The sequence below is a fragment of the Cricetulus griseus genome, chromosome 6, assembly GCF_003668045.3.
Source record: "Cricetulus griseus strain 17A/GY chromosome 6, alternate assembly CriGri-PICRH-1.0, whole genome shotgun sequence".
Taxonomy (NCBI): Eukaryota; Metazoa; Chordata; class Mammalia; order Rodentia; family Cricetidae; genus Cricetulus; species Cricetulus griseus.
In genome coordinates this window covers 95,639,674-95,649,408 of record NC_048599.1, presented here as the reverse complement: position 1 = coordinate 95,649,408, position 9,735 = coordinate 95,639,674, and the positions used below count along the sequence as shown (strand labels likewise).

Here is a 9,735-nt window from a genome sequence, read left to right as displayed (position 1 = left end):
AGAAAATGATATTAGGATAGAAAATTTAAAGCAGGTGATGGAGGGATCACACAGAAGTCTGGAGGACGTGCTTTCTGAGAGGAAGTGGCAAGACAAAGGCCTTTGGGCAGGATTGTGCCTGATAATTTCAAGGAGAAGAGATACAGCTAACGGAGGCAATTAGAGGAAATCAGCAAGGAGGTTACAGTGGAGAGAGGTGGGGAGTGTGCAGGAAGAAAGTCAGAAATGTTAAGGTGATACAAGGTCCTTGTGAAGATACTGCATTCAGGCACATTTGTTCACACCTGTAGTCTCACCTCTTTGGAGTTAAAGGCAGTTTGGGCCAGGCTAGTCTGAGATTCACGGTGGGTCTCTGTCTTGAAAAGTAAAACAAAAACAAAAACAAAAACAAAAACAAAAACAAAAACAACAAAAAGAATGTTATGAGCCAGTGAGAACCCTCAGTGGGTAAAACACTTGCTCACAAACCTGATGACTTAAGTTTGATCTCCAGGACCTACAGTTCAGAATGAGAAAACTGATTCCTAAAGGTTTTCCTCTGATCTGCACCTGTGTCTCATACACCCATGCATATGCATACACACAAAAGGGTGACTGTGCTGGCCTTGTCTTATGTCCACTTGACACAAGCTAAAGACATCAAAGAGGAGGGAAACTCAGATGAGAAGATGCCTCCAGATGATGGGGCAAGCATGTAGGACATTTTGTTAATTAGTGATTGATGAGGGAGGACCCAACCCATTGTGGGTGAGTCCAGCCATGCTGGTGGTTCTGGGTTCTATATGAAAGCAGGTTGAGCAAGCCATGGGAAGGAAGCCAGTAAGTAGCACTCCTCCATGGCCTCTGCATCAGCTCCTGAATCCAGGTTCGTGCCTTGTTTGAGTTCCTGTCCTGATTTCTTCAATGATAGACTATAATGGGGAAGTATAGTAAGTTCAATAAACCCTTTCTCCCCAACTTGACATTTGGTCATTGTGTTTCATCACAGCAATAGAAACCCTAGTAAAGATAGGAAATAAATAAAAATGAAAAGGAATTATATACAAGAACATTTTCTGTACCTCTAGATTTTATAATATATCAAAGGGAAAAAAATACCAAGTAATCTTGTTGGGATAAATTATTAAAAACAGAAAGTGAAGGGCCATTTGAAATCATACATTGGGACTCTAAGCAGGGATAGTGTTCGTTTCGAAATGTAGTCATCACGTCATGAGTCAGGTAAATGGAGGTTAGGTACTGTGTATAGGATAGCAGTGAGCTGAAGCTGTAGCTGAAGCATAGCCAGCTGCACTAAGAATACACAGTCTTGCTATGGACAAACCAGTGATTGACAAGCAGGCTCATGATTAAAGCAAAGAACAAGAGGACTAATGTAGCAATGTGAAGCTGGGGAAATGGAGGGCAGCTATATTGCAAAAGGTATTGTAGGTTACATAAGAAAGCTATAGGGGCCAGAGATTACCAGTAGGGGGATTAATGATGTTTTTGAAAACTCTCTCTTGATGGGGAGTAAGGAGCCCATGGAGAGGAGCCAGGTGTGATTAAATGGAGTAGCTACCACCATCCTGTAATGGGCCAGGGCACAGGCAACATTGCTGGTAGCTTCGAGAATGGAGAGTTGTGGACACACCTGAGCCATTTAGGACCTAGAATAGAAGGCATTGTGTGGTTGACTGTACATGACATCACTATTGGGAGAAGCTAAAATAAGGAAATACCCAGGATGTCATTCATGTTTCTGGCTCAGTCCACTTGACCCATGGTCATGCCTTTGACACAACACATCAGAAAACCAAGTCAGAAGTGGCTTGGGTCACTCAGAGCCTGCTATAGATTTAACCTCAAAGAAATACTTCTTGAATTATCTTTTTCTGTACTCTCTCCACCAAATGAAAAAATTAGAGATAATCCAATCATACTTTTAATCTTCACGCTTTAACAGAGGAATGGTATTTCCAGGCAACAGTCCCTACAGATCTGTGTCCGTGTTTGGAGCTTGGTGATTTCACACACCAGCCTGAAAGGCACAGGCAGGCTTTTCTAAAGCTGAGCACGTGGCGCCATCTTCGGGACAGTTTGGCAAAGCCTTCTAAAGCAAGCTGACTGCAAGCCTGTCTGCCACATTTGAACAGTTTCTACCTAGAGACTGACTCCATCTTGTCGGGTAATTAAGCTGGGAACAATGTTTCTCTCAAGTCCATTTGTGTAAGCAGAACCTTTGTCTTCACAAGAACTGAATTTTAAAACAGAATACAGGAAGCGATGCAGGCAGATTCTCCTTCAAAATCATTCCAGCTCAGTGTCTGCAATTTGAAAAACAAAACTGCATGTGAGGAAAAACTGCATGAGGAAATTAAGGCATCATGGCTGCAGGTTTTCAGCCTTCTTGCTCAGCTGCTATGCAGCTGTCTGGCTTCTTATTCAGGAGGGTTTTTTTTTTTTCTGCTTTAAATAGTAGCCAAATAGAACCTAACTCACACAACAGAATGATTTACAACTGTTAAAATATAAACATTAGAAAAAAAGTCATTTGTCTGATTTTTACCCTCAAAAATTTGGTTTAGAATATGTAATCTCATAATTGGATCTTGTTTAAAATCCTGATTTTGCTAAGCTAAGCAGATGACAGCTTCTCAGCAATTACTTGCCATAAGAAAGTCCTGAGATTCAAATTATAATGGTGAGGTTGGCTGTTTGGCCTTCCAAATACCCAGGTAAAATTCATAGTGTACATTTAGGCTGAATATCTGGACCAAGTCAAAGTTCTATGTCTCCATCAGAAAGAAAAAAATGCATTAACTTTTGTAAATCATTTAACACTAATGCTTCTCTAAAATTTAGGGACAAGTATTCTTTCTGTCCTAAAAAGCGAGAAGAATATGAGACCTCTTTGAAGTTCCATCTAAGCTTCCTTTTTTTTTTGAATGAGTAAAATGTCTATTCTTGGCACATACATAGGAAAAGTATTCCTGAAGATGCAGACTTAGATGTTAGAGTACTGTCATTTCAAACAAAGACTGTGCCCAAGAGTTAGTTAGGGGAAAGTTCAAACATCAATTTATAATATTACTGTGGGGGTTGAATAAGAATGGCCCCAGAGGCTCTTATAGGTATGGCCTTGTTGAGTAGTTGCGCCCTTGTTGGAGGAAGTTTGTCACTGGGAGTGGGCTTTGAGTGCACTTTCAAAAGTGCAGCCCAGTCTCTCCCACTCCTTCCCTCCCCTGGTTCCCTTTTCTCCCTGTCCTCTGCTTATGGATCACTCCTGTGTGCTGCCATGCTCTCTGAAGTGATGATAATGGACTGAGCCTTTGAAACTGTACACAGGCCCCAATTAAATATTTTCTTTTATAACAATTGCCTTGGTCATGGTATCTCTTCACAGCAATAGAACAGTGACTAAGATAACTACCTACAGACTTTTGTTCTGATATAATTTGATTATTAAAGAAATCCACAATAAATTTACATGCCTTAAATTATACGGGAATTAGTGAAATCACATACTTTTAGCTACTTGGAATTAAATTTGGCATTTCTCTCTAGCAATGTAATGCAGAGCGTCCCCAGGCACACACACAAGAGGTCAAGACACACTCAGAGCTTAATGTAAAATGTTTTGCAGTAACTGGATATTGGTGGTAAACACCTTTAATCCCAACACTTGTCGGGGGTGGACAGAGGCAGGTGGATCTCTGTGAGTTCAAGGGCACCCTGACCTATAGAGAGAGTTCCGGGACAGCTAGGATTGTTATATAGAGAAACCTTGTCTCCGGAAAAAAAGAAGTTTCCAGTCAGGCATTCACTGTCCTGGTACCCCTGGCTCAGAGGCCACCTGCAGATCAGGAGTGAGAAGCCCACACTTTCTGCTCTGTACTGGTTAGGAAGTGGACCCTGGATCAGGACATCTTAGTTCAAAGCTGAGCTATCTCTCACCTCTGCTGTGTGAGCTTCACAGATTACTTTTTGATTTTGCATTAATCCCCTCATTTTTTAAATAATGAGGATAAAATAATTCCAGTTACCTGGTTACTGGGCATTACCAAAAAGAAAATAACATGAAACAATCAGCTTAGCACCTGGCATTAATAAGCACTTGATAGCCTCTCACTTCATGACGATGTTTTCTGAAATACTTTTCAATTATACATGAAATTATTGTTAAAAAATAGGCAACTTTGCAAGGGAGCTCCCAATTAACAAAGCATAGAATAGTTACCATTGGATCAAAATTGAAGTGACTAGTTACATTGAAAATGGTAAATTGATCACTAAGGTTATATGGCTACTTCCTTGGAAGCAGAGTGTCTGGATCTGCAAACTAGGACATTTCATTGGTGAGTGATCAAGGATTCTTTCAAAAAGAACACAAGACAAAATGCAGCTAAGAGCTCTAGGCAAATGCTTTGCATGCAGTTGGATACTGCCTGTCAGTTAAGGTCTACCTTGTGAAAAAAAATATATACTCTATTTTTATTATATACCTAGAAGTTATAGAAAGTAAATTTTAAAATATTTAAAATGCTGAGACTCGGGTGGCAAAGCGATGGCCTTGCATGCATGAATCCTTAGATTAGATCTCCAACACCACACTTTACAAAGGTGAAAAGGTTTCTTTCCTATAGTCAGGGGATTCTAAAAGGAATGTATCAAAATGCTTTCTGACTTCTGACAGATGCTTTCAGCACCAGGTTGAGCAGCTGTGGAGGGTATAACTACAACGGCAAGGTCTAAATTTAGATTTTATAGTTCTTGTGTGACTTTAGCAAAGTTGCCAGTTGTTCTAATTCTTGGTTTCTCATCTACACAGTAGAGATACTAATAATGTCTATGGCCTAGTTTGTGATAAGGGTCACAGATTTTTGTCTGTGTAAAGTACACAGCTCTTCGTGTATACTTAAATAATAAGTGATGTTAATAATGCTACAAAGAATTCACTTTTAATCATTCATAAATTATACATCACTTTAAAGAGGCTTAGATACTACCTACATCCAGAGATCCTGCTATGAGGGGTAGGCCTTATATTTGAAAATGGCAGTCAGGAATGAATGAAGAATCAAGTGTCCTTGTCTGTGGAGCTGAAGAAGCTCACTGCATGGAAATCCCTGTGGCTCTTAAGGAAAGAAGGTCACAGTTTTGTGGTCTTAACAGAGACAAAGTTGAAGGGAAAAAGAACTCAGAAATGTAATGGAGGGGTAATGAATAAAATAAAAGGTAATGTTTCCATTGCTGGAAAAGAGCCATAAATGGTAGATGGAAAAATAATGAAATAAGTGGTTATGGATGCCACATGATTTCCATTGAAATTGTGTCAGTGTTAATGTTACAAGTCGCAAACTCTGAGACACAAGTGACATCACACAAAGGAAGTATTTCCTGTTTATGTTGCAGGTCAGTACAGTGGTTTCTGGTCAAGCTTCTCACTTCTCTCTGGTTTTCACTTATAGATATTGCTATGTAGAACCCACAGACCTTCAATATCCTGGAATATTGGGGGTAATAGGCTCCTACAGGACCCAGACATGAAAGTGCTTACCATTTGTCAGATTGTTGCCCAGTCAGAACCTAATGTTACAACTTTATCCACAGTCATCTGTATGAAGAAGAGAAAAGATACAGGTTTTGAAGCACAATGTAGCCTCTGCCTCAGACATTGCTATACAAAATAACTATACTGTTTTTCTTAATGTAAACCAATACAAATTCATAATCTATCCAGAAACAAGAAAAAAGGGGATTGCATCTGGAAATCTGGGGATAAATGCACTGACTCTATCTCAAAATACAGATTACAATATGTGAGTTAACTTTTAAGCATCATAGATTTGCAGCAATAATAACCAGGGCTGAGTTATTAATTTGCATGAGGAGCCATGCTAAAAGACCACTGCACACTGCCCAGTTTACTTAGGATATGGAACTGAATGTGGGATTGAGATAATCCAGCACAGCACTGGGAAACTGAGGAAAGAAGATCATTGTGAGTTCAAGACAGCATGGGCTAAATTAGAGGGAGACCCTATCTTAAAGAACCATGTAGGGAGATTTTTCCTGTCCTGACCCAAATACCCAGCATCCCCTTCCCAAATACCTACAGCTACTTCCTAGATAATTGACTTGGGAGACTTAATATAAATTATAAGTGCTTGGTCAATAGCTCAGGCTTGTTATTAGCTAACTCTTACATTTTAAATTAACCCATATTCCTTATTTATGCTCTGCCACATGTCAGTACCTTTATTAGCATGGAAGGTTCATGGCTGGCTACTCCCCTGATTCCACCCTTCTTCCTCCCAGAATCCTCTGTGTCTGGCTGTCCCATCTACACTTCATGCATGGCGACTGGCCTGTCAGCTTTTTATTAAACAATGAATGTAATACATAGTCACAGTGTACAAAAAGATTTTTCCACATAGAACCCAACTCCTAAACTGAAAAATCTCAGTTGCCTAAGGTCATAGAGATAGGAAGTGAAAGAGCAAAGGCTCATAAAGTGGGAAATTACCAATACGGAGCCAGGTAGAAATACAAGGGAATTTAATAGGGAAAAGCCTTACTTACAGAGCGACCTAGCCAGCCAGAGCGGCAGCAGTCTGCACAGCAAGCCGAAAAGGTGAAACCGAAAGTGCCCAGCCACCTGACCGCCTCTCACTCTACATCACCTAAGTAGGTGTGGCTACAGCTTCCCCTACAGGCTCAGACATGGGTTTGACTCCAAAAGTCATTAGAATATATGACCTCCAGTGGCTGTTTTTCAACTCGGAGTTTCTTCACATACTTATTTGAAATGGTGTTGTGTGTATTGCTGAAAATTTTTGGTGTGTATGTTAATTAATAAGTTACAATATTTTGTGTAACAAACCTTCTCAAAGTCAGAGTTTAAGGTAAGAATAATGTGTCATTTTTCAAGAGTCTGTAGGTTGACTGGATGGCATTCTACTTTGATCACTATTAGCTCATATCACTCATGAAGTGATTGGAGCAGTCAAGGCCTCTTCTCAGAATCCTAAATGCTTGGTTGCATCAGCCACATTCCTTCTCTGATTTTCTCCCTTTTAGGACATCTCATTATAGCCCTTTTTAAAAGAACAACATGGTCTTCCTTATTGCATAGTGTCATCTTGCAGCATGGAAAAAATGAATGTGGGCCCAGAGTTGGCTTCACATCACTTCTGATACATTATATCGGCCAAAGAAGTTACGGGGCTATCCCATAGCAAAAGATTAAGAATGGAGACTTCACTTTTTAGTGAAAGAAGAGGCAGAGAAGATGTTGCCACTCCTTTATCCACTATGTAACAGTTTTTGTGTGTGTGTGAATGGTGTCACCATTCCACAAAATTCCTCCAGATAGGCTGTGGGCCTCACAACCTTGGTGTCACAACTGGTTCTTAGACTTGGCAATGAGAAAGCCATAACCTATAAAATTTAGTGGGAGAAAAAGTAACCTGACATGCTATTAAGGTTCCCATTGTGAAATTTGGTAAACTGTTTACAACCATTCCTTTACAGAATAAATAAAGGAACGCCTCTTCATGTCTCTATGGCATCTCTGGATCTGTGCTTATTAGCTTCAGAGGCTCACCAACCTGTTTGGGCTAAACAAGGAGCTTTACTGTGTTTTTGTCTGAAAACCATGGTGTGTGATACATTTGAAATTTAGAGAAAATGACACATAAACATTTAAAAATGAATTAGTCCCAATGGAAAGACTCTACTATAAAAGATCTCTGTCCATTTTTTTTTTTTTTGCTGACCAACTCTAATGAAATTCTGAAATTAGCCCAGAATTAAAATGTATCTTACCCCTCTAAATAAGATTTTTGAAGCATAGATAGTTATATATCTCACTTTAGGCACAAGAAATTAGACTATGCAGTCTAACAGCAGCCCTAAATTTGTAACTGCTTTATAAAAGACTTTTAGGTGTGCACACACAGGAATGTACATGCATATAAGCCAATATTAGGACACACGATAAAAGAATGCAACTGTATAAGTATAAAACAATAAAGCTGAATAGAAAAAAGCAATTGGGTAAACTTCTCAGTCCAAGAAGGTAAGACTCTCAGGGAATTGAAACAGATTTGATAAGCTTACCTGCCTTATTTGCACTTCATATTTTGAACCATGAACTCACTTATGCTCTGTTGTACTACAAGTAAGACCTTTCTATTCTGTTAAGGCCTCTTTCTTTGCTGAAATCCCTATAAAGAGATAATGACAAAAATTTATGAGGGTTAGATACAAAGGCAAAGGCCTGGGGCATATTGTTGGGAAGATAAAGACTGTTCATTTGGGAGCTATCTGTTTTTTTATTACCTGAGAAAAGATGGAGTGGTAATTGACATGTGGTTCTTGACAGATGTTGACAAGGGAAAAACATGTAAGTAAAGCCCTTGGAGTTTTTGCAAAGAATGATTATGATGCCTGTCTCCATGTTCCAAAACCTCCAGGGTACAATCAAATAGCCCCCCTTACCCTAAGTGCCAAACAGGCATCCATGCAGATGGTATTGGACTGTATGAGCACCTGGCTGAAGAATAGAATTCTCTCATCTCACATAAAAGGCATACACAATAGAGACCACTGAGTGTAGAGTTGCTTTCATTTATTCTGCTGCTAATCTCTCCTGAAATAGATATAGTGTTATGGAGAAAGAATTCATCAAGCAAATTCTTTTTAACTTCTGGAGCTCGTCTCTGGGCTTGCACTATGTAATTAAGCAATTTATTATTTTGTTCCAAAATTGTATTATGGAGCTAGAAATATTAACCAACATGTTATTAGGATAGCACTGCACAAGAATAAAAATTAGATTTAGAAAGAGAAATTTTCTCCATTTTTGCCAAACATCCAGATGAAAAACTGAAAAACTGTCAGTTGTACAGATGTTCTAGATATCCAGGTGCTATGTAGAAAACAAAGAAACTTTATTGATCCTTCTGTTTAATTATACACTAGTTTTGTAGACAACGAAAATAATGTAACTTATAGGTATATATTTTAAGGTAAAAGCCAGGAAAAACATAGTAGTATTATTTTTATATTTCTCTTCAGTGTGTCTCTAGTAGAAGACTAACAATCTTTAGGGTCTTAATGAAAGAAAAACTATCCATGACAAATAAATTATAACATTGATTTGATTTCTCTTCACATTCACCTTTTCTGAATTATCAGACTCCGTACTTCCCTGGTATTCTTAAATGATAATATGCGATTTTCATTTTTTTCCTTAATATTTTCAAGTTTCCTTCCTCTCCAAACATTCACTCTAGTAGCAGCAGTGTGGGTCATTACCTGAGAGTAGGTGCATATCAGAATGAAAAGCACAAAATTTCAATGTAGCAATAAGCAAAATAAAATACCTGGTAGCAATAAGCAAAATAAAAGCAAGTACTTTTGCTTTTACCCCTACATTGTGAACTAAACCCACTGCCACTGAACAGTGCAGGAACAGCTTATGCAGTCACGATTGTATCTGTCAGCTTAGGTAGGTTCAAATATGTCTAAGGAATTGTGTCCCTCCACATTTCTTCCCTCTTACACATTTGTCATGGGCCCTCCCCATTAGATTGCCAAGCTAATGGAGTAGGCCTTATTTAAACCACCGGCTTTCTTATGACAAAACAAGGGGATGAGCAATGGTGAATTAATTACACAATAGCTCTTGAAATTTCTTCTCAGAACCACCCATGTCATTTGCATTTAAAAGTAACCAGACAAAGCAAT

General features: G+C 38.9%; 1 long non-coding RNA gene across 2 annotated transcripts in view; it reads right to left on the bottom strand.

Moving 5' to 3' along the window:
• Window positions 1–1,908: 1,908 nt before the first annotated feature.
• The window catches only part of LOC103163022, a 31,090-nt gene continuing 23,263 nt past the window's right edge, over window positions 1,909–9,735 (bottom strand). For both annotated transcript variants that reach the window (XR_004770425.1, XR_004770426.1), the window contains exons 4-6: window positions 8,104–8,210; window positions 5,540–5,596; window positions 1,909–2,306 (exon numbers count right to left, since the gene is read on the bottom strand). This is a non-coding gene — a long non-coding RNA (uncharacterized LOC103163022). The remainder of the gene's footprint in view (window positions 2,307–5,539; window positions 5,597–8,103; window positions 8,211–9,735) is intronic.